This window comes from Larus michahellis, chromosome 4 (genome assembly GCF_964199755.1).
Source record: "Larus michahellis chromosome 4, bLarMic1.1, whole genome shotgun sequence".
Classification (NCBI taxonomy): domain Eukaryota; kingdom Metazoa; phylum Chordata; class Aves; order Charadriiformes; family Laridae; genus Larus; species Larus michahellis.
The window spans coordinates 74231724-74254145 of NC_133899.1; the positions used below are offsets into that span (position 1 = coordinate 74231724).

At 48.1% G+C, this 22422-nt stretch overlaps 1 protein-coding gene across 5 annotated transcripts in view; it reads left to right on the forward strand.

The window, feature by feature from the left end:
- CD151 (CD151 molecule (Raph blood group)) overlaps window positions 1-22422 on the forward strand; it is a 41848-nt gene that overhangs the window by 676 nt on the left and 18750 nt on the right. Inside the window, exons 1-3 of one of the 5 annotated variants that reach the window (XM_074585614.1) lie at window positions 12900-12985; window positions 13672-13763; window positions 19850-19970. The gene's annotated coding sequence lies outside the window, so the exon portion shown is untranslated. Of the gene's footprint in view, window positions 1-4393; window positions 4562-8696; window positions 8817-12875; window positions 12986-13671; window positions 13764-19849; window positions 19971-22422 lie in introns of those variants that run through there. The other 4 variants (XM_074585612.1, XM_074585613.1, XM_074585616.1 and 1 more) reach the window with 4 other exon arrangements.

The window sequence follows — 22422 nt, forward strand, 5'->3', positions numbered from 1 at the left end:
GTTACAAAGAATTTCCATGATTCCTCCCAGTGTCCTTTACTCCTGATAGGAAAGAGGAAGTTTTTTGTCCAGAAGAGTGGGATTCCTGACTAAAAGGAATAGCTAAAAGTAATACACTTCTGTTCTAGTCCTTACTGCTGGCTGGCTGTGGTTTGTGCTGTGCTTCGTTGCAGTAATGCCTTCCAGAGACTGGGAAGCAGACAGTTAGGAAAGGTCCAGAAGGAACCAGGTCCGGAGTCTGTAGAGTAACACCAGCAGCGCTGCCAGTGGAACTGCTTGTGTTTGCAAGAAACAGTGTTTGGGAAGGGAAATCCTCTCTGTTTTCAGAAAGCACCTGTAATCTGAACACAGATGTGGCTTTCTGGCCGATGTGGGTGTGAAGGAGTGCAGATTCTTATCTCCTGATGAATAGGTCAAACCCACTACCTGAATGGGGGGAGCTGATTCCTCTGCATCATGCTCCAGTTGCAGGTTAATAAGGAGTGGCACTGACTAAGAACCGGCATCTTTGGTCGGGACACATCAGTAATGCTAACATTTACTTACCTGCAGTAGCAGGATTTGGAAAGTTGCTGCAGAAGGAAGAGAGCCGTAGCCAGTTTGCTAACATGGCCTGAATGCACACCTCCCACACTGTGTACAGAGCACATGACAGACAAAGGCGTGAAATACAGCTCACACACAAACGCGGGCCAGTCTATGAATTACCTTTATCAGTGTTGTCATATTGCAATGGCAAGAACTACCACGTGGGTGTTTTTAATGTACAACCTTAAGCATGTTTTCTTAGTGCGCAAGCAGAGTACAGGCAATAAAGAAAAGTTGTCTTAGAAAGGGTTGTGTTGAGAGATTTTTTTTCAGCCTCCCTTCTTCTGTCGCCAATTGTAGCGTGACCTCCCCTTCTTGCTGCTCGGGAAGTGCTGAGAAGCTTGTCCCCCGTCGTGGTACAAACGGGAGGTTTTTAAGTAGGGAGAGAGTTGATCAGGAACCCGTGTCTTGGAGGCAGCACAGGAGCAATTCATCTCCAGCCTGATTTTTTTTACCTCTTTCAAGCAGCCAGAGTGCAGCTGATCAGGGAAGGCAGAGCAGGGAGGAGAAAAAGGGGATCTGGGGGCAATGTAATGCTTTCAGAGAGGACACATTCCCACTTTGTGCCTATATTTGTAGAACTAAACATTTATTTTAATAATGTCCCATGCATCCTTTTCACTGGAGATAGGAATTCGGTTGCTTTTAATCCTTGTGCCCTGGCATGGCTCCAGCTGGATGTTTGTGCATTACAGAACTAATCCCTCTGCAGCTTTGACCAAAGAAATTATTACTCATTTCCCCCGCTATAAATTGATAGCAGGAACAGGGTAGACTTTTGTTTCAACCACGACAAAGTGGCACAGAGTTTGAGCCGGTTGCACTTGGACAACAGTAAGCACCAGGGTGGGTTTTATTACTGGATGGTCTTTTGTTGTCTCTCGGCACAATGTTTAAATGTCCTGTCGGAAGACCCAGATGCAGCCTAGAGGCTGTAAGTTTTGTTAGTTTTTAAACCTGTCTGATACCAGACCCAAACTAGATGAGACTTTAAAAAAAATTCCTAATTTTACTACATCCCCCTGTTTTTGTCAGAATCTCTCCTGCCTCTGAATGGAAGCCCTGGGAGCAGCCACCCTTTGCAAGTGACCGCTTGAAACTGCAGTGTAAACAAAAAGCAAATAATGGGGATATCCTGAGGTGGCATGAGATGAGGGAGGATGCAAAATAGACTCTGCCTGGGGGCTTATTCCTGCGCTGCATTGGCTGCAGTCTCTTAGTGGACAGGTGACATTTTGCACATAATCTGTAAGGCATTTTGGAATCATATCACAAGAAAGTACTCTTCTTACAGCCAGGGAAGCTTATGCTGGCACATGCAACACTGCAGCTGCATATACAATCAGATCTAGAGGCAAAGGTGAAAAAACCATCTGCTCTGATAAGTGGTCACAGTCCCACAAAGCTCTGCACGCAGGCAGAGGGACCCCACTCTGCCTTGCATTTCACTTGTCTGTTTCATGTTAATATGCTAAGGATAAGCATAACAGGATTAGACTGACAGCATCTCTTTGAAAAGGCAAAACAGGGCTGAAGAGAGAGCATTAAGACAGTGTTAACGTTAAAGCTTTCCCACAGGACAAATGCAGGAATTGCAAAGGTTTGGGATGTTGTTTTCTGCCACCTTCTCTATTCCAGCAGTCTCAACTCCGGAGGACAGTTACCATTTACACACATTTAATCAGTTCCTGCTATGGGAATCATGCTCTCGCATGTTATTTTCTGTCCTGTCACCTTCTGTTTGGGTCTTTTTGTGCTCTTTTTACTTGTTAATTGGTTAGTCCATATATATAGAGAGAGAGACCAGGTACTTAAGCTCCAAGTATAAATGTATCTCATAGCTCACGCTATACACCTTTTAATGCTCTATTTGGAAATCTGCTCAGCGCCAATAGATCCACAGTCCTGCAGTTCAGAACTTCGTTAGCTCTTTGAGCCGCTGTCAGTCTGCTCATTACTTTTCTGGCTGTTTATGAGTCACACGGAAATTTCAGTTGGCGCAGCTATAATAATGTAGCTCCAGACTCTGCAGGCCTGCAAGGCATGCTTTATATGCTTATCAAGCCGTGCAGTTTAATAAGGCCCTGATCCTGCAAACACAAGTGTAGCTGTCTGCTTCTTCTGAAATGACTAGTCCACAGGAGACCTGACCAGGCAAAATTAGTTTTCTCAAGGTAAACACGTATCTCCAGTAAATATACATTATGCCAGTAATAAGCTGAGAACTGGGCGGTGGGGGGTCCTGTGTCTCGCCTTTACCTGCAGGCTTTCCCAAGCACACGACTGCCATGCAGGCAGCTGTTATGCATAATCATGCCCATTTGCTGACCCAGATCTGCCCGGGGGGAGGTTACGTTCTTTCCTGTTTGTACATAAAATCTCTGGACACGGCAAGAAGGCAGTGGGCCAGTGTGGCAGAGGAGGGGCCGGCGTCTCTTGTTGCCTCTTGGCTCTGCCGCAGTCTCCGTGTAAGAAATCTCCCAATGTGTAAGTGTGAGCTGGTCCCCTAATGCTCTATTTAATCACTGGGCTCTCCAGGAGCTCCAAGCTAAAGCTTAGGTAGGATCCCCATGGGCTGAGGAGAGAGGAGTTTGTTTATTCCTTGGGAAGGATGAAGTGATTTTTGAGTTGGGCACACGGGCAGGAGAGCTTAAGTGTCACAGTCAAGGCAAACACGCACGAGGTCCTAAACTGGCCTTTTCCCTCCCTCCCTGCTCCAATCTCTGCTGCATCATAAGAAGCATGGCCAGTAGCCCCTCTACTCCGCTCTGGTGAGACCCCACCTGGAGTACTGCGTCCAGCTCTGGAGCCCTCAGCACAAGAAGAACATGGACCTGTTGGAACAGGTCCAGAGGAGGGTGATGATCAGGGAGCTGGAACACCTCTCCTATGAGGACAGGCTGAGAGAGCTGGGGTTGTTCAGCCTGGAAAAGAGATGGCTCCGGGGGAGACCTTATAGCAGCCTTCCTGTATCTGTATAGAGGGACCGACTTTTTAGCAGGGCCTGTAGCAGTAGGAGAAGGGGCAATGGTTTTAAACTGAAAGAGGGTAGATTTAGACTAGATACAAGGAAGAAACTTTTTACTCTGAGGGTGGTGAAACACTGGAAGATGTCGCCCAGAGAGGTGGTAGATGCCCCATCCCTGGAAGTGTCCAAGGTCAGGTTGGATGGGGCTCTGAGCAGCCTGCTCTAGTTGAAGATGTCCCTGCTTATTGTAGGGGGGGTTGGATGAGATGATGTTTAAAGGTCCCTTCCAACCCAAATTATTGATTCTATGAACTTCTCTCTTCCCACCCAACCCTAAAAACCCGTGCGAGGCCACTCAGCCCCCCAGGGGAGTGGGCGAGGGTCTTTCCTCCGAGAGCAGCCCCTGTGGGGGCCTGTCGCTCAGCGCAGAGGCCTTTGGGCTGAAGTTGAAATGAGGTAATGGAAGGATGAGGGGATGTGCCAGTCAGGGCTTGATCTTGATTTACAGGATGCTTCATGGTAAACTCTTTAACAAGCAGCTCTGACTCCTTAAAAAAAAAAAAAAAATTAATAAAAATAAAAGAGAAAACAGCTGCAGCTCGACTTTGCTGTAGCGTGTTGCCTGTGGCAATGGATGCGGGTGGCGAGGGCCAGGGGGTCACTGCTACCAGAGACACGGCTTGCCAGCCTTGCGCAGCGCCGGCACCTCGACACCGCCGGATTTCGGGACGTTTTATTTCGCAGGAAACGAAAACTGACGAGGCCCCTCCGGCCCGTGCCGTGCCGGAGGCCCCGGGTGCCGGGGGGAGACGCCCCCCGAGGAGGTACCGCCCCGCCGGGTCTGGGCGGTGGCGCCCGCGGGGCTTCCCGGGCCGGGCTGGGCCGGGCCGGCCGCACCGCCCTCCCGCCCTCCCTCTGTGTGTGCCTTCCCTCCCTCACAGCGCGGCAGGTCGGGGCGTGAGGCGGCGCGGAGCGCTCCGAGCCGGCGCGGCTCGCTGCGGAGGGGTGAGGCGCGGCGCCCCCGAAATGGCGGCCGCCTGGGGAGGGAGGGAAGGAGGGAAGGCGGGCGGGAAGCGGGACGGGGTGGGAGCGGGCGGGGGGCGGCGTGGGGAGGCCGGGAGGGCGGCGGGGGCTGCCTGCAGCAGCCCCTGACAGCCCAGCCTGTCTGCCGCTCCCTCCCGAGCGGGGCCGCCGGGCCCTGAGGGGCCCCGTCTGTACCTGGCGGCGGTCACCGGCGGCCGGCTCGGTGGCAGCACGGCTTTGCTTCCCCGTCAGCGCCCGCTGGCACTGTGCAACTTCACGGGGGCTTGGCTTTTGCCTTTTTTTTTTTTTTTTTTTACAGTGTTTTAACCTGTTGCAGAGTGTGTATGTGTGTTCAGAAGCTTTGCACAGCCCGCGCGTTAGCAAAGGTGTTGTGAATGTTGCCATAATCTTGTGAAACAGTATTTATCTCCCTCTGCCTTTTGTTCAGTGAAGTCTCCCTGTTGTATAAATAAGACTTGGTCTCTCTGTTGAGCTTGTAGGACCCTTGGAGGAGAGGGAGGGTGAGCCCTTGTTTACCGCAAAATCCAGGCGATCTTCCATTTCTTTAATTATCTGGAAGCTGAAGCTGGTGGCAATGGGTTATTGTTGCATTGCTGTGTTGCTTGCCATGAGGAATCTTTCCCAGTAGCCTTTGCTCCATATCATCTCATGAAGAACGTAAATTGCTGTGAAATTAGAAAAAATCTTGACTTCCTGAGGGCTTTTGTAATCAACCTGTTGCAGTATCCTGCTGAATTTTAGCAAAGGCATATCCTCATTTCAGGCTACTGTATAGCATCCCTTAAATTACGCTGCTTCATTTCCTTTGTCTCCCTGCAGCACTTCCTGGCTTGCTCTGAGAGCTCACAAGGTGTCTGCTAGAACAAGGGTTTATTAAAATGGCATCACCCATCAGAGGTGATGCCCAGTGGTGGCCATTTTGTTGAAACAGTTTTGAAACAAGTCCCTTTTGCCAAAATGGGTTTCCTTTGCCATCTGCGAGGCCATTGCCTAGGTTCTTAAGAACCTAACAAAAGCTAAGTTCTTAAGCTTTTGGTGTGACGGCATATCTACCACCTGGTATTGTTGAGGCTGAAGAGTCTCTTAGCATGTCATCAGTCCAACAAAGGTCCATCCCAGCCCTTCCGTGGAGCTCTCACTGCTACCAAAGATGACTGCCTGTGATGGAGAGAGCAGAGCATCTGTCTCTTCTGAGCTGTTGCCAAGTTCAACATAAACTAGAAAAGAAGATGCAAAAGTTTCAGTGTATTTAGATTCTCTGGAGGAGTTTGTGTGCCTAGGACAGGCAGTCCCCGATCTGCAAATTGTTGGAAGCTGGGCAATGTTTGGGGCAAAATCACTTATGCTTTATCCGAGGCGTCTGGTGACAGGTCCCTGTCAAAGGCATAACACTGGCTTGCGTATGTGGATCTTGGCTCCGGTTTGCTACAGCTGCTTTTAGGTACCGTCTGACTTTGAGTCAGATGTCCTTGCTGAAAGCTTGGGTTGTGAGTCGGAGGAGTTGTCAGCTTTTGAGCTCTTCCATATAACTATCCTGAGATCACATCCTTGCTCTGTAGTTTCCTGATGATGTCTTTGAGTTCCTGGCCTGAACGTCTTTCTATCCATACACTGTATTTCTGCAAAAGGCATGTTTTATTCCAAACTGATCCATATATTGATTGGCCTATGGCTTTCTTTAAATTATGGCTTACCTTCTTTGTGGAGTCCTTCTGCAGTGGAGGAGAATGACTCGCCCAGTTGCCTGGTAAAAGTCCTGGCAGTCCTTGCTGTATGTTGACTCCAGTAAACAATAAGAACATGCCTTTTCTCTGTGCTTGAGATAATGTCCCATGTATGACATCTCATTTTGTTCTGGAGTCTGAGGTGCTTAGTCCATCCTGCGGTACGTTTTGTGGGAGCTTAACAGTCAAGTTTTCTTTCTCCTGTGTGTTAAAGAAGGGTTTGTTCTTAGTGCAGAGAGCAGAGCACTGAGTAAGAGGAACTTCGACAGCCCAGTTGGGCTGTCTTGGATCTAATACAAAAGCCATCTTCTGAGTTAGCAGAGACCCAAGAAGATTTTTCTCTGATGCTTTAGCTTCCCAGCCCCCTTGTGCAGAAGGGAAGTCCTATGCCAGTTTGTAAGTGGGCAGGAGTCTGAGACTTCTCTTCAAGTACAGTCAGGCACGCACAGCTGAAATCTTGGCTCTGTGAAGGATATTTTCAGTGTAGCCTCTGAAAGTTTGTGTCGGTGGGTGTGAGAGATTCTTCAGCAAGAGGGTGGAAGAAAGCTGCTTGTATTCCCTTGTCAAGCAAAAATGCTAGGTGGGAGTGGCTGATGGAGTGCTATCTAGCCTCTTTAGGAAGTTTCCAGCAGGCGTATTGCATTATTCCCAGCGTAGCTCTAGCTGTTCCCATTGCACATACACAGACCAGGCAACAACTCCCTTGCTCTTGGAACAGCCCTGAAGGGCTTGACTGGTGAGCTGTGTCTCCTCTAGTTATCCCGCAGGTAAATTCACTCATTGCTTCTACAAAGTTTGGTTTCTACTCTAAGGAGTGTGTTGGGCTACTACTTATGCATAGGAGGAAAATACATTCTTTACATGTATTTGTACCTGTAACATCTCTGTCACCTATACCTATATGTGGCAAACTAGCCTGTCTGATGCTTCCAGGTGATTTGGTCACTTATGAAGGAATTATGCTGTCCGTGTGTTTTTTCTTTTAAGACAGAAGTTTAGAAAGATAAAAGGTGGATGGACTAACTGAAAAACAAACAGGGGGAGCTTTGCTTTTCCATGTCCTAATCTATTACTGCTGTCCCCAGTGGCCTCCTCAGTCTTGCTCTTGAAGCCTCCTGAGAAGATGCTCTCCTACCTCTGCTCGTGGGCTCGATGCTGGGTTATCTCCTGAGCGTGTGCACTAACAGCTGAGATCATGGAAAGCCTGAGGGAGGGTGACTCCTGGAAATTACAGCTCATCTCAGCTTCCCTGGCTGTGAGGAACAGAATTCTTAGTCTCCTTGTTTGCTTAAACACCTTTAAGATTCTGAAAGTGAGGACCAGGTCTCCTTCCGTCTCACTTGCCTATCCTTCCTTTCAGGCCCTGAACACGATTTTGCTTTTGCCACAGCAAAGCCAAAATGAAATGAACGGTGTCATTGTTTGTAAAATCACCCTCTTTTCCCATTCTCTTCTGCGCGTGCACTTTGGCAGAGGTTTCTCCCAGGATGGTGACCATATTCCCAGCCTGCGAGAAATGTGCTTTTCCCTGCCACCCCGTGCCTGAAGCCAGGGTGTGGAGGGAGAAATGAGAAACGGCAGTGCTGCAGGGTGGAGATGAGGTGTTTTGTCAGTTCTGCAGAGAGCTCCTCACACCATCCCTCCCCACGGCACAAAACCCATTTGCTGCCAAGCCCTCCGGGCAAGGATCAACACTGTAATAGCAGCACTGATGATGAGCATCTCTCTTGCCAGTGCTCTGCTCTGTCCCGCCTGCCAGACTCCTCTGCTTGTGATCTCAACGGCCTGGCATGCCGGGGAATGAATTCAATCAGTCCTATTAGCCCTGCGTCCTGGCTGCTGCGCAGTAATAAAACTCTTGGCAGTGTGAGCAGGAGGATAATTACTATTTTGGACTCCTGATACTGCATGGCAGAATAAGAGGTGTGTTTTGGGATCTGCGGCACATTCTCGTACAGCTGTCTCAGTCCATGTTTCTAACCTTAGTTCTTCTTGCTGGTCAGGTGCTTACAGCTCTCCAGTCTGAGCTGAAAATGTGTATCCAGCTCAGTAGGTGTATTTCAGGCAGTAGTGAAATAAGCTTGGTATGGGACTGAAGGTGTAGCTGGCTCCTTAGAAGGGTCTAAGTATAAGTAGCTTCCATGACAGATGCCAGCTGGGGTCTTCAGAAAGTCATTGATACTGATATTTGTGTGTTATGTATATACATTTGTGTGTATTTCATGCATAGTTTTGATAGCAGCAGTGCTGGACACTTGGAGAGGCAGGATACTGGTTTAGTGAGATAAGGAAGGACATCAGGAATTACGTCCTGTGAGGTTAACAGAAGGGCCCTTGACGGCTATTTAAATTCATTTGGGTGTTGACGCACAGCTGCTGTCTGCAGGGTACAGCCAAGCAAATGCAGTTTTAATTGTGCAGTGTGGATTGCCTGCATCCGCGTGGGTTGCTGCAGAGCCGCTTTTTGTACTTACTGACCGTGTGTGTAAGAGGTGAGTGCATCTCAGTGAGGGAGCCTGGAGGATGTGCGATGTGGCATGGCCTCTGAAGAGAGGTGGAAATGAGATGTGTGGGAGGTCTGCAAGGGGATGTTGCTCATACCCACGGCTTGTTCCTGGCAGCAGTAATGAGGCTTCCTGAGGAAAAACAAGCCAGAAGTAGGTGACATAAAATGTTTGGCATTGACCATTGTTTCTTATCTATTGCTGGTACCAAATCTGAATGCAAAGGAGCGAAGTTCACTTTTCCAATCCAGGTTCTTGTTCCTTTTGTAGGAAAGAAAACAGAGCAGTGGGGGTCTGGGGCAGTGGAAAGAGCTGTGAGGCTCCATCTCAGTGCCTGTGTTTTGGTGGAGTTTGTCCCAGTAGCTGCAAAGTGGAAGGTGCACGCTCCGAAGAATCTGTGCAGCTGGGCTGAAATCTGCAGCATGTTTCCCAGATGGCTTTCCCCCTGTAGGAGAGGGACGGGTTGAGAGGAACAAACACCACCGGGAGGTGCAGTGGGAGAAAGATTTGTCTGTGCTGTACAAATGGGTAAAGTGAAAGTATGTCTGATACCTCACCCTGGAACATTTCTGCCCCTAAGGGGGAGAAGAAGGCAGGAGAAAGAACAAGCAGATAATTACTGTTTTGCACTCCTGATACTGCATGGCAGAATAAGAGGTGTGTTTTGGGATCTGCGGCACATTCTCGTACAGCTGTCTCAGTCCATGTTTCTAACCTTCGTTCTTCTTGCTGGCTGGGTGCTTATGGCTCTTCAGTCTGAGCTGCAAAAGTGCTGTAGAGCTCGGTAGGTGCATTTCAGGCAATAGTGAAATAAGCTTGATACAGGACTGAAAGTGTAGCCAGCTCTCATAGAAGGATGTAGGTGCCTCATCCCTGGAAACATTGAAGGTCAGGTTGGATGGGGCTCTGAGCAACCTGCTCTAGTAGAAGATGTCCCTGTTCGTTGCAGGGGTTTTGGACTAGATGGCCTTTAAAGGTCCCTTCCAACCCAAACTATTCTATGATGTAAGAATGAGTAGCTGCTAGTGGGGCAGGATGCTCATCTAGTGGGAGAAGGAGGGGCAGTCGGGAATCATGCTCTGTGGAGGTTAACGGAGGGTCCTTGGCAGCTCTCTCCATACAATCGTATGACTTATCAGCATAGCCGGAGTACAAACAACAGATTCTTTGGCTCTTTCAATGATGCAGTGCAGTTAAAACTGGGACCAAGAGTGTCTGAGGTAGGACTTTTTGGGGGAGAAGTTTCTGTTTTGTGGGAAGTGGATCATGTTTTGAGCCTCACTGAACTGTCACCTACTAGAGCAGCAGATGCCTGCATGGTTGTGTTTTCAGGGAGTGCTCTGGTCGTCAGTGACGACCACACTGCAACAATAAAGAAAATAAAAAGGAAGGATGGTTTTGATCAAATCTATACGCTAACAGAGGCAGCTGGCAGATGCCAGCCATGCTGGCATTTCTGGCATGCCATCCAGTGAGGGGATTTCTGGAGTGCCGGACGAAGCAGGCGTGAGTCATGACTTGTGAACGTCGGTATTTCTTCCTAGTTTTGGTGGAATCCAGAAGGGAGGAATTCATATCCCGTATCTCCCCCTCGCATTGCCCTGGAAACAGAGGTGATTTGTTATTTTTTTTTGGTGTTTGCTGTAAGCTGCATGCAGAGCTCCCGGGGCGGTGGTGGGGAGCTGCGTGTGCAGTCACAGTGGTAAGTCAGGCACACAGACATGTGCGTGGCAGGCACTGCCTCGGGGAAGCCGGCTCTGGAGCAAGAAGTGGTCTCAGGTGTGTGTGTCAAGTGCTGTGCGGAAAGAACGTGTGTATGGGACAGTGTTGGCTTCATGCCTGTGGGTTCAGCTGTTGTAGCATAGAAAGGATGAGTCCAGTCCTTTGTGGAAGAACAGCTTGCTAAGGAGTTGGGCTGCCAGCGAGCTGGAAGCTGTGGTTAGTTGCAAGTCCCCCCTTGCTATATGGAGCACCCCTCTTCCATCCTTGTGGGAGACTTCGCTTAGGTGAGAGGTCTGCCAGAGGTGAGAGGGTAGATTTGATGTAGTCTCCAATTTACCTTGTCCACTCGGAGGGTTTTTGGCAGGACAAATTTCCTGTTATCAGGAGGACCCCTTTCTGTATTTGGAGAGGAGGAGCTGTCAGGCTGATTTCTGCACCTTTGAGTCCCAGTTTGCTGGTTTTAACTCCTCCTGAGCGGGGAAAGAATACCAGTGTCCCACTGAGCTCCTGTGCTGTGTGTGGGGAATGAAGCTGCACTCCACCTTGCAGATGGGCTCTGGAGAGCGTAATAAAAGACGCTCTGTCCATTATGTGCTCCCCGGGGCTTACCTCTGCTATGTGCAATGTGTCCCGAGGCAGGAAAAAAGGGGATTTAAAGCACTGTGCTTACACCAGGAAAAAGTCCTGGTTGCCGACTTCCCTGGGCCATTTGCCGTTAGAATTGGTCAGGCACTGGGGAAGCGTGGATCCTCACAGCCTTGCTGTAAGAAGCCTGGAGGTGGGGAAAAGCAGACACAGTTGCAGAGGAAAAACTGCTTTCACTGATGTCACGAGCTTTACTTTGGCTGCATCCATCTCCATGCGGAAGAAAACACCTTATTAGAAAAAAAGGGTTTTATTGTTTGCTACTTCATCAGGATTTTTAGCAAGTTTTTAGGAAAAAAAGAAGGGAGGATGAAGCCAACTTAGAAGAGAGCAGTGAGAGTATCCAAATTAAATTATTGTAGTTATATCAGTGTAATTCTTATCAACAGTATATTTACAGGTGTCTACGTGGGAAGCTGTTTTCCCTGTGTACGAAGGGCACAACTGTTGCAGATCAGCAGTATCCTCCCAATTTTTGACATGGATAACCACGTCTGGCCAGCATCTCTCTCTGCATCACCCTGACCAGATAGTCTCTTGTTGTCCTGTGTCTGTGCATACAGTAGTGGTTATCAATGATGCAGACGCTGCTGCCGTATACACATATACCACTGCAGTGAGGATTTTCTGAGTGGCAGGAAGGTGGCCCTGATGCCAGAGCGGTCAGTACTAAAACCCCTTCATCTGTGGTCGGTAATAGGATTATTTTCTGTGCCACAATTGCCCTGGTTACTTCCAGCGTGAATTTGAGAGTTTTATCTAAATTCTTCAAAAGCAAGAAGTGACATTTGTTTTCTGTGTTCCTCTATCCCTTGATATCCTAGAGGGACCTCATTTTCACAGTGGGCATTTAGTACTGACTGAAACTCAGATCACAGTGAAGCTAGTTACTCAGTTTCTTCAGAAACTTTTGTCTGTGTTGTTCCCAGGTTTTCTCTGGTATTTTTTGCTTTTAATGGTTAAGGCCTTACTGAGCACCTTAACCTACAAGTGAACCATGCTGAGGACTGCTTTACCCCTCCTGCTCGCTAATGGCAGGGGGTGCATTGAGAGACAGATAATGAGTCTGCCTAATGCCGGATGTTTGCCCGTGTTCCTGTCTCTTAGATGCAGTGGGAAATGCTCTGCTGCTTTCTGCTGAGCTCAAAGACTTAGTCTGAATGGTGAATATGTGCAAGTAACGTTTGGAGAGGCTCCCAAGGGAGTAAAGTATGTGGTTTCTCCCATCTCCTGAAGTCTTCTTGAGCATTCTTGGTATTTGTAGCGTCAATCTGGGCTGTCCCAGAGTTGTAAAACAGACTGCTTTTAGCCTTGAAAATCTTAACCTTTAAAATAGCAGGAGATCAAATGAGGTGAAACAGTCCCTCTTGACTTGAAAATCAACCTCCAAGGAGGAAGGGCTCGGGGGGGGGGGGGGGGGGGGGGGGGGGGGGGGAGGGAGGGGGAGGGATTAGGTTTCAGACTCCTTTTAGGCTTTCCTTTAATGAAGCTTGTTCATATAGGGCTAGGGTAACCTGAGGGTGGGCTGGTGGAGAAATCCCTTGCAGGATTTCTTGGCTTCATTTGAAGTCCGTCCGTTTGTGCTGGCATCTGTTTGAGGAACCCTTTTCCAGTTACTTATTCCTGCCAGCTCTAAATGAAGTGGATGATACACTGAGACGGACTTGCCAAAGTTTCTGTACTGATTATAGCTCTGTACCCTTCATGGAGAGCTGCCCCTTGCCCATGTGTTTATTTGAAGCAGCAGAGAGGACCGGAGGAAGCCCAGTTCCTGCTGCCTCTGCGGGCAGGTCTGTATGCAAACTGGTGGAGTGAGGCGTTTCAGGGACATGGTTGATGGTGTTGGGCTGGGAGGTTTCTTTAGAGCTTGTTGGCGTGTGTTCTAGGGACATCTTTTTTTTTTCTTTTCCCCTGCCCCCAGCCTTGGCGAAGGGCCAGCAAGTAATTGCCGTGAGGACAGCCCGTGCCTCCCAGTTATTTATTCACATGCTGGTGCCTCCCTGTCAAGTTTGCAGGCTGGTCTAAAAACAGCTGCGTAAATGGTTTTGGTGGAGTCATTAAAAGCCGCTACACAAGAGGGAGGCGGAAGGGGGAGGAATGTTTTATTTTTGGCTGGGGGTTGTTCAATTTCTACTGGAAGAATGGTCCTTTTCAAGGCAGCCTCAAGCAGCGTGCGTTGAGCATTGTTTCCAGCACTGCTCCTATAGCAACAGGAGAGAGACAGCTCCTATGGACTGGACTTACAGCTTCGGGAAATGAAATGTCATTTAATTTGCCCTTGACTGTGCTTGATATTTGATCTGACTGTAGTAAGAGTGTTTTTAGCTCTGGAGGGGAACATAACTCCTCAAAGCATTTAATGATCACTCCAAAACACCCCCGGAGACACGGACGTCAGAGATATATAAGGACTGATGGTCAGAAGAGACTTCTTGGCCATTCCTGGTGTTACTGTTAGTGAAGTGGCTAATTCCAGGTGCGAGAGTGTTCCTGCGTGAGTTGACTGTCCTGGATAGGAAGGGAAGCTCCTGAAGATGTCACCGCTATCTCTCTAGATGCCATGCTGAGGTGAGAGCTGCTGTTGCCCTGTTCTGTGGCTGCATGATGGTCTCTTTTCTGTTGGCGCACTGGGCTGCTGCAGGGTGCGTTCCCTCATTCCTAAGACCACAGGTACCAGCTTTGTTCACTGAGAGGTTTTCTCTGGCATGGCTGGCACCAGTCCTGAGCTAATCAGCAACATGGGTGAAGCGATAAGACCGTTAACCTTAGTTTCCACTGTCAAATTGCTTCTCAGCTGCTTTTAAAATATGATCTTTGTGGAGTTGAAACTGAGGCAGGCTGCCTGGGAGAAACCTGTGGGCTGACTCCAGAGACTTTTGCTTTACTTGTTTACACCGCAGGAAGTGCGAACAGGAACAGCCCACTCAAACCAAAACAAGTTTTGTACAAAAGCCAAAGCTGGTGCCAGCTTTTCGTGGACTTCTTGCTTTGTGCTGTCTGCAGTGAGGTGTCTCAGGCGCAGGCAGGACTGTGCTAACAAGTAGCTTGACAACTTCGCAGTTTACAGCTTTGTGTTCTGCAGTGCTCTTCCAGAGGACAGAACAGCTGGGCAAATGGAGGATGGACGTCGAGATGAGAGGAAAGCAAATCCACCCCTTCTTTCTGCTGGGAGAGTCACTTGATCTCTCTGTGCTCCTATTATATCATGCTACCTTTTTGTCTTTGGTGGGTTGCTTTGAGGAGGCGAAGGGTCTTTCAGGCAGTGAAATTATAGAACATTGTGTCATTGAGAGGCTAGAAATGCACCCTGTGGTGACACACCAGCTGCCTGTCCTCTTTCCTAAAAACTGCTGCACGTATTTTTGACAGTGGGATTTAAAGTCCCACGATTTGTTTGTGGGCTTGGTGAGGTGAAGATGATTGCCTGCCATGGGATGTGCACCTGATACTGTGGGTAGGTGGAAAATCTCTTGGCTTTTAGCTAGTCACCTTTGCACTGCAGAGATTTGTAGGGAATGAAACTGACAGTACCTCTGCAATGAGACTGATGCCAAATTTTGAGTGACTGTGCACTAGCTACAACACAGCACATGTTCTTAGGTTAGTCTTTGCTCTGAGTTCAAACCACAGCGTAAAAACACAGCTATTTGTAAAGAGTGAACAAATGGTTATCATCGCTGCATTATTTGGTGATTGTTTTGAATTCACATATAGAATTGCGTGAATAAGCTTTGTAGGGCCTGGGAGGATTTTTACTCTCACAGGATTTTTAGTGCTTGTTGGCTCAGTCATAATACTGGCATGGCTACAGGGCAGGGAGGTTTTGTGAGCACTCCCTGAAAGCAGTGGGGACCCAGTGGCTTCGCTTCTGAGAGCGGAGCTGAAAATGAATGTAATGAATAGGATGGGATCAGGCAGAAAGCTGATTCTGCACAAACTATTTTGTTTAGAAATGTGGCTTAATGCTACTGGTAAGTTCTTCAGTGCAGGCAAAGCCCTGCTTTCAAAACAAACAAAACAAAAACCCCCACAAACCCCACAATGCCTGTGAACAGAATTGGGAAAACAGAATTTAAAATATCAATAGCAGGCTGCAGTGAAGAGTTTGTCTTGTCTATTGGCTAACCCTGACCTATCTGAACTATTGTTCCTTGTCCTGGCAAACCCTCATTGCTGTGAGCTCTCTGCAAACACACGCCAGACACTGATTTCTGGCACTTCGTGTGAGAGAAAAGAGACGGTTATTGTTCCTCTCCCCAGTTCAATGACTAGTGAAGTGGTTCCTGTGTATAAATAGCCTAAAGTGCTTCGGGATCCTTCAGGATAAAGGAGGCCTTATGAGATACAAGAGGATGTTGTTCGACGCAGAAGGAGTTCCCATTGGTTGTGCAGTGTGTGCTGGTCTCTGGCCTGCCTTCCAGCTCCCCATGAGAACTGGGCCTTGAGGGGCCATTTGCTTCCCCATTTATCCACTTCTGGGAGCAGCAGACGGGTGCTTTCTGCTCTCAGGATGTGGCTGGTTGCGTATGTTTCGTTAGGACCAGAAAGCCCTATGAAGGGGGTTTTGTTTGCTTTGTAGTGGAACAGTGCTAGAGCACAGACACATGTAGTCCTGGGCATGCTTGATCACTCTTTCTTTCTCTCATGCTTTCTTTTTCTTAATGGTTGTGAAATTGGGTTTACGCTAAGGTCCCTTTTATCCTTAAGGATCCTGAAACCAGCCATTACTTCACACAGGTTTGATTAACCCCTCACAAAACAGTGAATTGGCAGGTACGTGTGTGGTGCTGCACATGTAAATCCTTGCTGAGTTTGAAATTTATGCTGGTTGTTATTTGTGCTTCAGTAAGTCCCTTCCCTGGGGAGTAAACAGTCTCAAAAAAATGAGCGGAAGGGCTAAGTGCTTCTCCCCTGAGAGACAGCTCTTGCCTTGAAGAGTAGGCAGCTCCTAAGGTGTATTAGGCACACAATTCCTCGCTGGATAGCTGACTCTCATCAAAAATTAGCAGGAGTTAAGGGTCTGCATCTCTCTTGGGGTCTATTCAAAACGCAGCAACTAGAGCCAGAGTAGAAGGAAAGGAGGGATTTGGCGAGCGACCCAAGGGGTGGCAGCAGGGCTCTGATGTGCCTTGTGGAGGTGATGCCTAGACCCAAAGGGTGTTGAGGTGAGATTCTCCCAAACTCCCAGGTGGGATCTTGCTTATCCTCTCAAGTTCCTGAGGAAGGTGCTCTCCCAGTTGAGAAGTAGGGCCAAGCAGGATCTGACAAAGATGGCCAAGAGATCTTACTTTGTGTTGAATGTAGGTGGCTTTCTAAGTTGTCTCCACCTCTCCCAGAGTCACTGTGCACATTCCTGGTAAAGCAGGTGGTGTGGCTGGAAAACATCACTTTGTATTCCTCACTGCTCAGCAGCCCCTGAGGCTCAGGGAGGAGTGGGGAGATTCTTTCGTGCTGGGTACTGTACAGTCAAGGAAGATGACTCTGGAGGATGTAATCAGTTTAGACAACAGGCAGGAGTAGATAAAGGTAATTTCCAAGCTGTGGTCTGGGGAATCTCATTCAGCAGTGCCAAATGAGTTCAGCTTCCATGTAAAGGGTCAGTGAGGAGGGTTTTGGACCAAAATCTGTTCTGCGTGCCTGTCGCCCCAGCCCCCAAAATAAATGACAGCTCCTGAGAAGGAGCTTCTTTGCCTCACTGGATGTCTGGCTTGTGTTTTGCCTTCTCTCCAGCCCTAGAGGCACAAATACTTTGACTTTCCAGCATGTTCCAACACGCTGAGATGGAAAACAAAGGATTCAGCTTTGCATCCTGGGTTGGCTTTCTCTTCTGAAAGGGCAGGAGTGTGGGAGCATCATGAAGCAGATGGATAAATGGTAGGGCACAAGGGCTGCTTGAGGAGAGTTTGGGCCCAGCCTTGGGACTGAGGATGCTTCAGAGCTATTGCTTGCTTTGCAGGTGACTGCACTGCCTGTGCCTTCCTTCCTCTCCCCAGTTCCTCAGAAAGCTCCCTTGTCTGATCTTTAATTAGTGATTCCAGGGCCTTTTTTGGCCTGCTTCTCAATGGCTCTAGTGCTGGGATTTCCACTGTTTCTCTCAAGGGATGTTTTTGTGGTCTAGAGGCTGTAATGTGAATCAACTAGTTTCTAGCTCTTAGCAGAGCATTCCTTTTCATAGGGAATGGAAGCAGGGGTAATCCAAGCTGATTATAAATAAAGGTGTGTCACCCATACTATGCTGGGTAAAGGCCTGCAGGAACCTCCCCTTGAAGATAATAGGAAATTTAAAATGGTTATGAACTGTGTTAAATTTGATCCGCTAATAAAAACTAACTTTTTTCGCTTCCCAGGTGGTTTGCAAACACTCCATTATGCCGCCTAGGCAAGTCAGGAAGCATTACTGCTTCCATATCCTGGTATGGGCAATAGATAAGAGCTTAAGCCTTAGGCTGTGAAGTAAGTTAGTGTCAGGGTGTAGATCAAAGGATTGTTAATTCAGTATCCAGACAGGTTAGGGAGGAAGAATTGCTATTCTCTTCCCCTCTCCGTCCTGCTGCCTGCAATGCCAATGGAAACAGATTGCAGGGAGAATTGAACCAGCTTGCTGTGGGATGAGGGTGAGTTGGCTGAGGTTGTGGCACTACAAATGATTGCAAAAAGTTTGGGACCCTCTATCTTAGAAAAGCAGGGGACAGAGGGGATGCTGGAGGCCATTTTCCAGTACAGCAGCCTAGCTGCCTCTGTAGAAATGTCAAGCCATGGGAGGACACACCAAGCTTAGAGGGATGGGGTGCTAGTAAGGGCCTTTAACCTGTGGCTCTGCAATATGCTAGGTACGCTGGAGCACACTTGAAGTCTTACAGAGAGAAGCCAGGGGCTCCTGAGGTAATAGGAGCCAACAGGGAAACACCAGTGAAATACCTCAAAGGAATTAAGGTGTGTTCCTCTAAAAAGGTGGCAAAGGCAACAGCCCAGCTGAAGTGCCTTGCACCACTGCACACAGCATGATTAACAAACAGGAGGAGTTGGAAGCCACTGTGCTGCTAGAAAGCTACAGCCTAGTTGCCATTACTGAAACTTGCTAGCATGAATCCCATGACTGAAGCGCTGCTATCGATGACTACAAGCTGGTCACAAGGGACAGGCAAGGAAGGAGAGGCAGAGGGGTTGCCCTCTATGTCAAGAAATGGATAGATTGTGAAGAGCTGTCTCTGAAGAACAGCCATGAGCTGGTGGAAAGCTTATGGGTAAGAACTGGAGACCGAGGCAACAAAGGGGACCCTGTGGCTGGTGTCAACTACAGACTGCCTGATCAAGGGGAGCCTATTGACAAAGCATTCTTACTCCAGCTACAGAAAGCATCACGCTCACAGGCTCCTGTCCTGCTGGGGGACTTAAGCCACCCCAACATCTGCTGGAGAAATAGAATGGCGAGCTGTAGGCAATCCAGGAGACTCCTGGAGTGCATTGAGGATAACTCCTTAAACCAGATAATAAACAGCCCTACCAAAGGGGATGTGATACTGGACCTGCCGGTCACCAAGGCAAGTGAGCTGATTGGTGATGTCAAGATTGGAGGCAGCCTGGGCTGCAGTGATCATGCACTGGTGGAGTTCACAGGCCTGAGAGATATGGGTCAGGCGAAGAGTAAAGTCAGGACCCTGAATTTGAGGAAAGCAAACTTCCAACTCTTCAAGGAGTTAGTTAATAGGACCCCTGGGAAACTGCCCTCAGGGACAAGGGAGCAAAATAGAGCTGGCAGATCTTTAAGGGCGCTTTCCATAGAGCACAAGAGCTCTCCATCCCCAAGTGTAAGAAATCTATGTTAAATGTAGTAAGGTTGTAGAGAAATAACTCCTTTAAGTTTGAAAGCACCTTCCTGTGGCTTCTTGATTATCTGAGAGAGTTACTATGCATTTACACTGGGAGGTTTAAGTCTCGCTCTAGGAGGGCTGGCCATGGCAGATGAGTTCAGGGGAGCTGTTTTCCAGCAGAGCCTGCTGTAGTGCTTAGGACCTGTGTCTTGATTATGCTTCAGCAGGGATAGAGGCTGAAGAAAGTGGTGGCTTCCTAACGTGCTTTTTCTCCGCAGGGGCCCTGCTTTGGTTTGTGCTCTGTATCCTAGGGCTTGTAAGCCCTGCGAGCAGAGGATGGGCACATGCAATGAGTTCTCTACTGTCTGCCCACCTCTTTCCTCTTCCCATGTAGTTCCCATGAGTGGGCTAGAAGCAATGATCACTTTGAGGCAATAACACCAGCTAGGGCTTCACACTGCACAGAAGGGTCTTCTTCCGGAGCTTTCTCATGGAGTTACTTTTGGGCCTTTTAGCACCAGAATAAGCTGTCCTTGTGCTGTGTACACAGCCTTGACAGAAACAATAGCAGTATTTACAGGATGCAGCAGTGAATATAAACCTGTTCTGACAGCTTCCTACCATCAGGTGGTCTTCACACTCCCCACTGCCACAGTTTGCCTCTCCCCTGTTACGCAGTGCACGCTTTCGAGTTTAAGCAAATGCGTTCAGAAGGTGTATTCTGAAATCATGCGCTTTCTATTAAAAGGAGGGCTTGATGGTGAAGCATATTATCAAATATTGATTCCCAGAATAATCTTTGACATAGTTCATGAGGCTCTGCATCTCTCTCTTCTTTTTCAGCTTTCTGCTTTACTGAATACAGCAGAGGACCAGAGCCAGCAAGAAGAGAGGGTGTGGAAGAAAGCACTTGAAGAGGACTGAACATTTGCACTGGTGCTGTGAGCTGCTTTGGTGGTGAAAGGTCAGCGTTAAGACTGTTGACTCATGTTAGCTATTGGTTTGGGGTGGATAACGGCACTTGGTAGTTGTGTAAATAGGAGCTCTTCACCTGCAAGCTTTAGAGTTCCTGTCCTGAGAAGCTTTACTCAATGACTTCTGGCTGCTTTCTGGGCTGTAGAGATGTGCTGGCAAGTTGATAAGCAGCTGGAGGCTTTTTCTGAGGATGTTCAGTGGGGTAGGTAAAGCAGTGGTGCTTGTAATATTTTCATCTTACAGAGGGGAAACTTAGAGAGGTCATGCTTTCAGAGGGTGGAGTTTAGCCTTGCTGGAGAATGAGGTCTTCAGTCAGTTTGCTGAAGATAATAGGTTATTGGCCCACACCTGCATTGCACATACCAAGGGGAGGACGGCTCTGAAGATAATAGGTTATTGGCCCACACCTGCATTGCACATACCAAGGGGAGGACGGCGGCATTGTTTGCTAAGAGCTGCCTTAGGGTCAGGGTTATCTGGCCCAGCTCGGATAGACTACAGGGTAGCCGAACCTTGCCCTTCACACAAGCAAGGTGCCCACTGGGTGCATAAGGTGACTCTATTGACAGGGGGCTGATGATGTTGGACTTGCAGCCCTTTCAGAGCTGCACTTTCATAGCAGCATAGGTGCAGCAGAATTTCCTGCAGCAAGTCTTTCTTGTATGTGTTGGCAAAGATGTTAGAAGTTATCTAACTTCTGGCATTCAGGTTATCTATGAAACAGACGTCACTGATGCGTTGGATACCAATTTTCTTGCTATCATTCAAAAATCAATACTTAAAAATTACGGTGCTTTTAATGGCCTGGGAGCTATTTCATTTGCTTTGGCGTTGTTTCTTCCCTATCTGTCAGAGCTGCTTTGGGGCAGGTTGTGCAGTAAAAGCCTGCAGGCCTGGTTTTCTTTGCTGTTTAATTAAGTACAGTTACCGTGCAAGTTGAGGCAAATGTACCAAGCAATGTCTGTGATGACTAAATGAATGTCTAGCCAGGAGGAGAGTGTGTGTGTGTGCGTGCGTGTCACGTGCTTTCTGAGCTGGGATGTGGGTGCGTGCCTGTATGTGCCTTTGGGCTGGCAAATAAAAATACAGTGGTCTGATGTGGGATACTAGAGCAAGTCCTGCCATTGAGATTTTAGGTGGCTCAGCGCAACAAAACAGCTGTTGGTGCAGTGTTTGTGTTCCCAGGTGCTCAGCACCTGGAACTGGAGCCAAACTGCTCAACTTCTGGTGCATTCTTGTTGTCCAGTTTGTCTTAAGGGTTCAGTCTCAGTAGGATGAGAGCCCAAGAAAATCACACCATGGAATGGTTTCACTTTTGAAGTGACCCCCTGCCATGCCTGGCAGTCATGCACCTTGTGTTTTTTCACAGCTGGGAGGTTGTGGTTTGCCATCAGACAGGGCAGGATGAGCTCACTCTCTTTTTCTTCTGTCTTTTTTTGAGATGTTTGTATAGTTGGCTCATCCTTTCCTTCTTGCTCTTCATGTAGGTGCTTCGCTATTGCTCCATTCTCTTGTACTTCATTACTAGCATCTTGCAATCTTTGATGTATTTGAGCCAGCATGCCTCATGAATGGTTGCCAAAATTGCTTTACCAGACAGTTCTCTCATTTATAAGTATGGATTTTACTGACCCCAGAAGAGTTTGTTCTGGTTCACTGGCCAAAGTAGCCTATACTGGCAAAAACACTTTTGAGGCAGTGAAATTGTGTTGCTGTAGGGCTTTTGCCAATACACCAACTCACCTGGAGCTTGTCATGCCTCCCAGCTGGCATTCGTCTGTCAGCAGAGGTTCTCAGTGCAGATCTTTACAGCATTGGTGGGTTTAGAGAAATATGAGCGTCCTGCGCTGGGGAGGAAGAGCAGAGGTGAGGGACAGACTAAGGCACTTCCCCAAGGCCATGCAGAAAGTCTGTATTGGAGCAGAGCATTGGATTCAAGCTGTTCATCTCCCAGTTTCTTGAATTAATCTTCAAGCCATTACCCCTCCCTTTCATGTACAAGTTCTGTCGCACTGAGTTTGTCCTTGCTTTTTCCTCCCATCTTAGCGTATCTAGTTTTAGTTAGAGCATTATTTCTCCTTGTCACTTACATGGCAGTGTGTGTAGGCAGAGTAGGAACCTGTTGTTGATTTCTGGTGAATTACATAAAAATATATCTCTTCATTGTATGACTAAACTTCACAGCCTGTGTCCCATTGTTGCTTGCTTAAATTTAACTTGCTGATGAAGCTACTCTCTATTGTACTGGACTGAGTGAATTTCACTATGGAAATGCTTTTGGTTTTCTAACCACCTTTTCAGTTAGCGAAGCGCTTCCCATTATGAAGCTCACGTCTAATTAATATGTTTTTATGCATTTGTACATGTACCCCTGTGGCACAGCTCGCCATTTTCTGTCCACTGGAGAGCTCATTCGTAGTTATCGATGTGATTCAGAATAG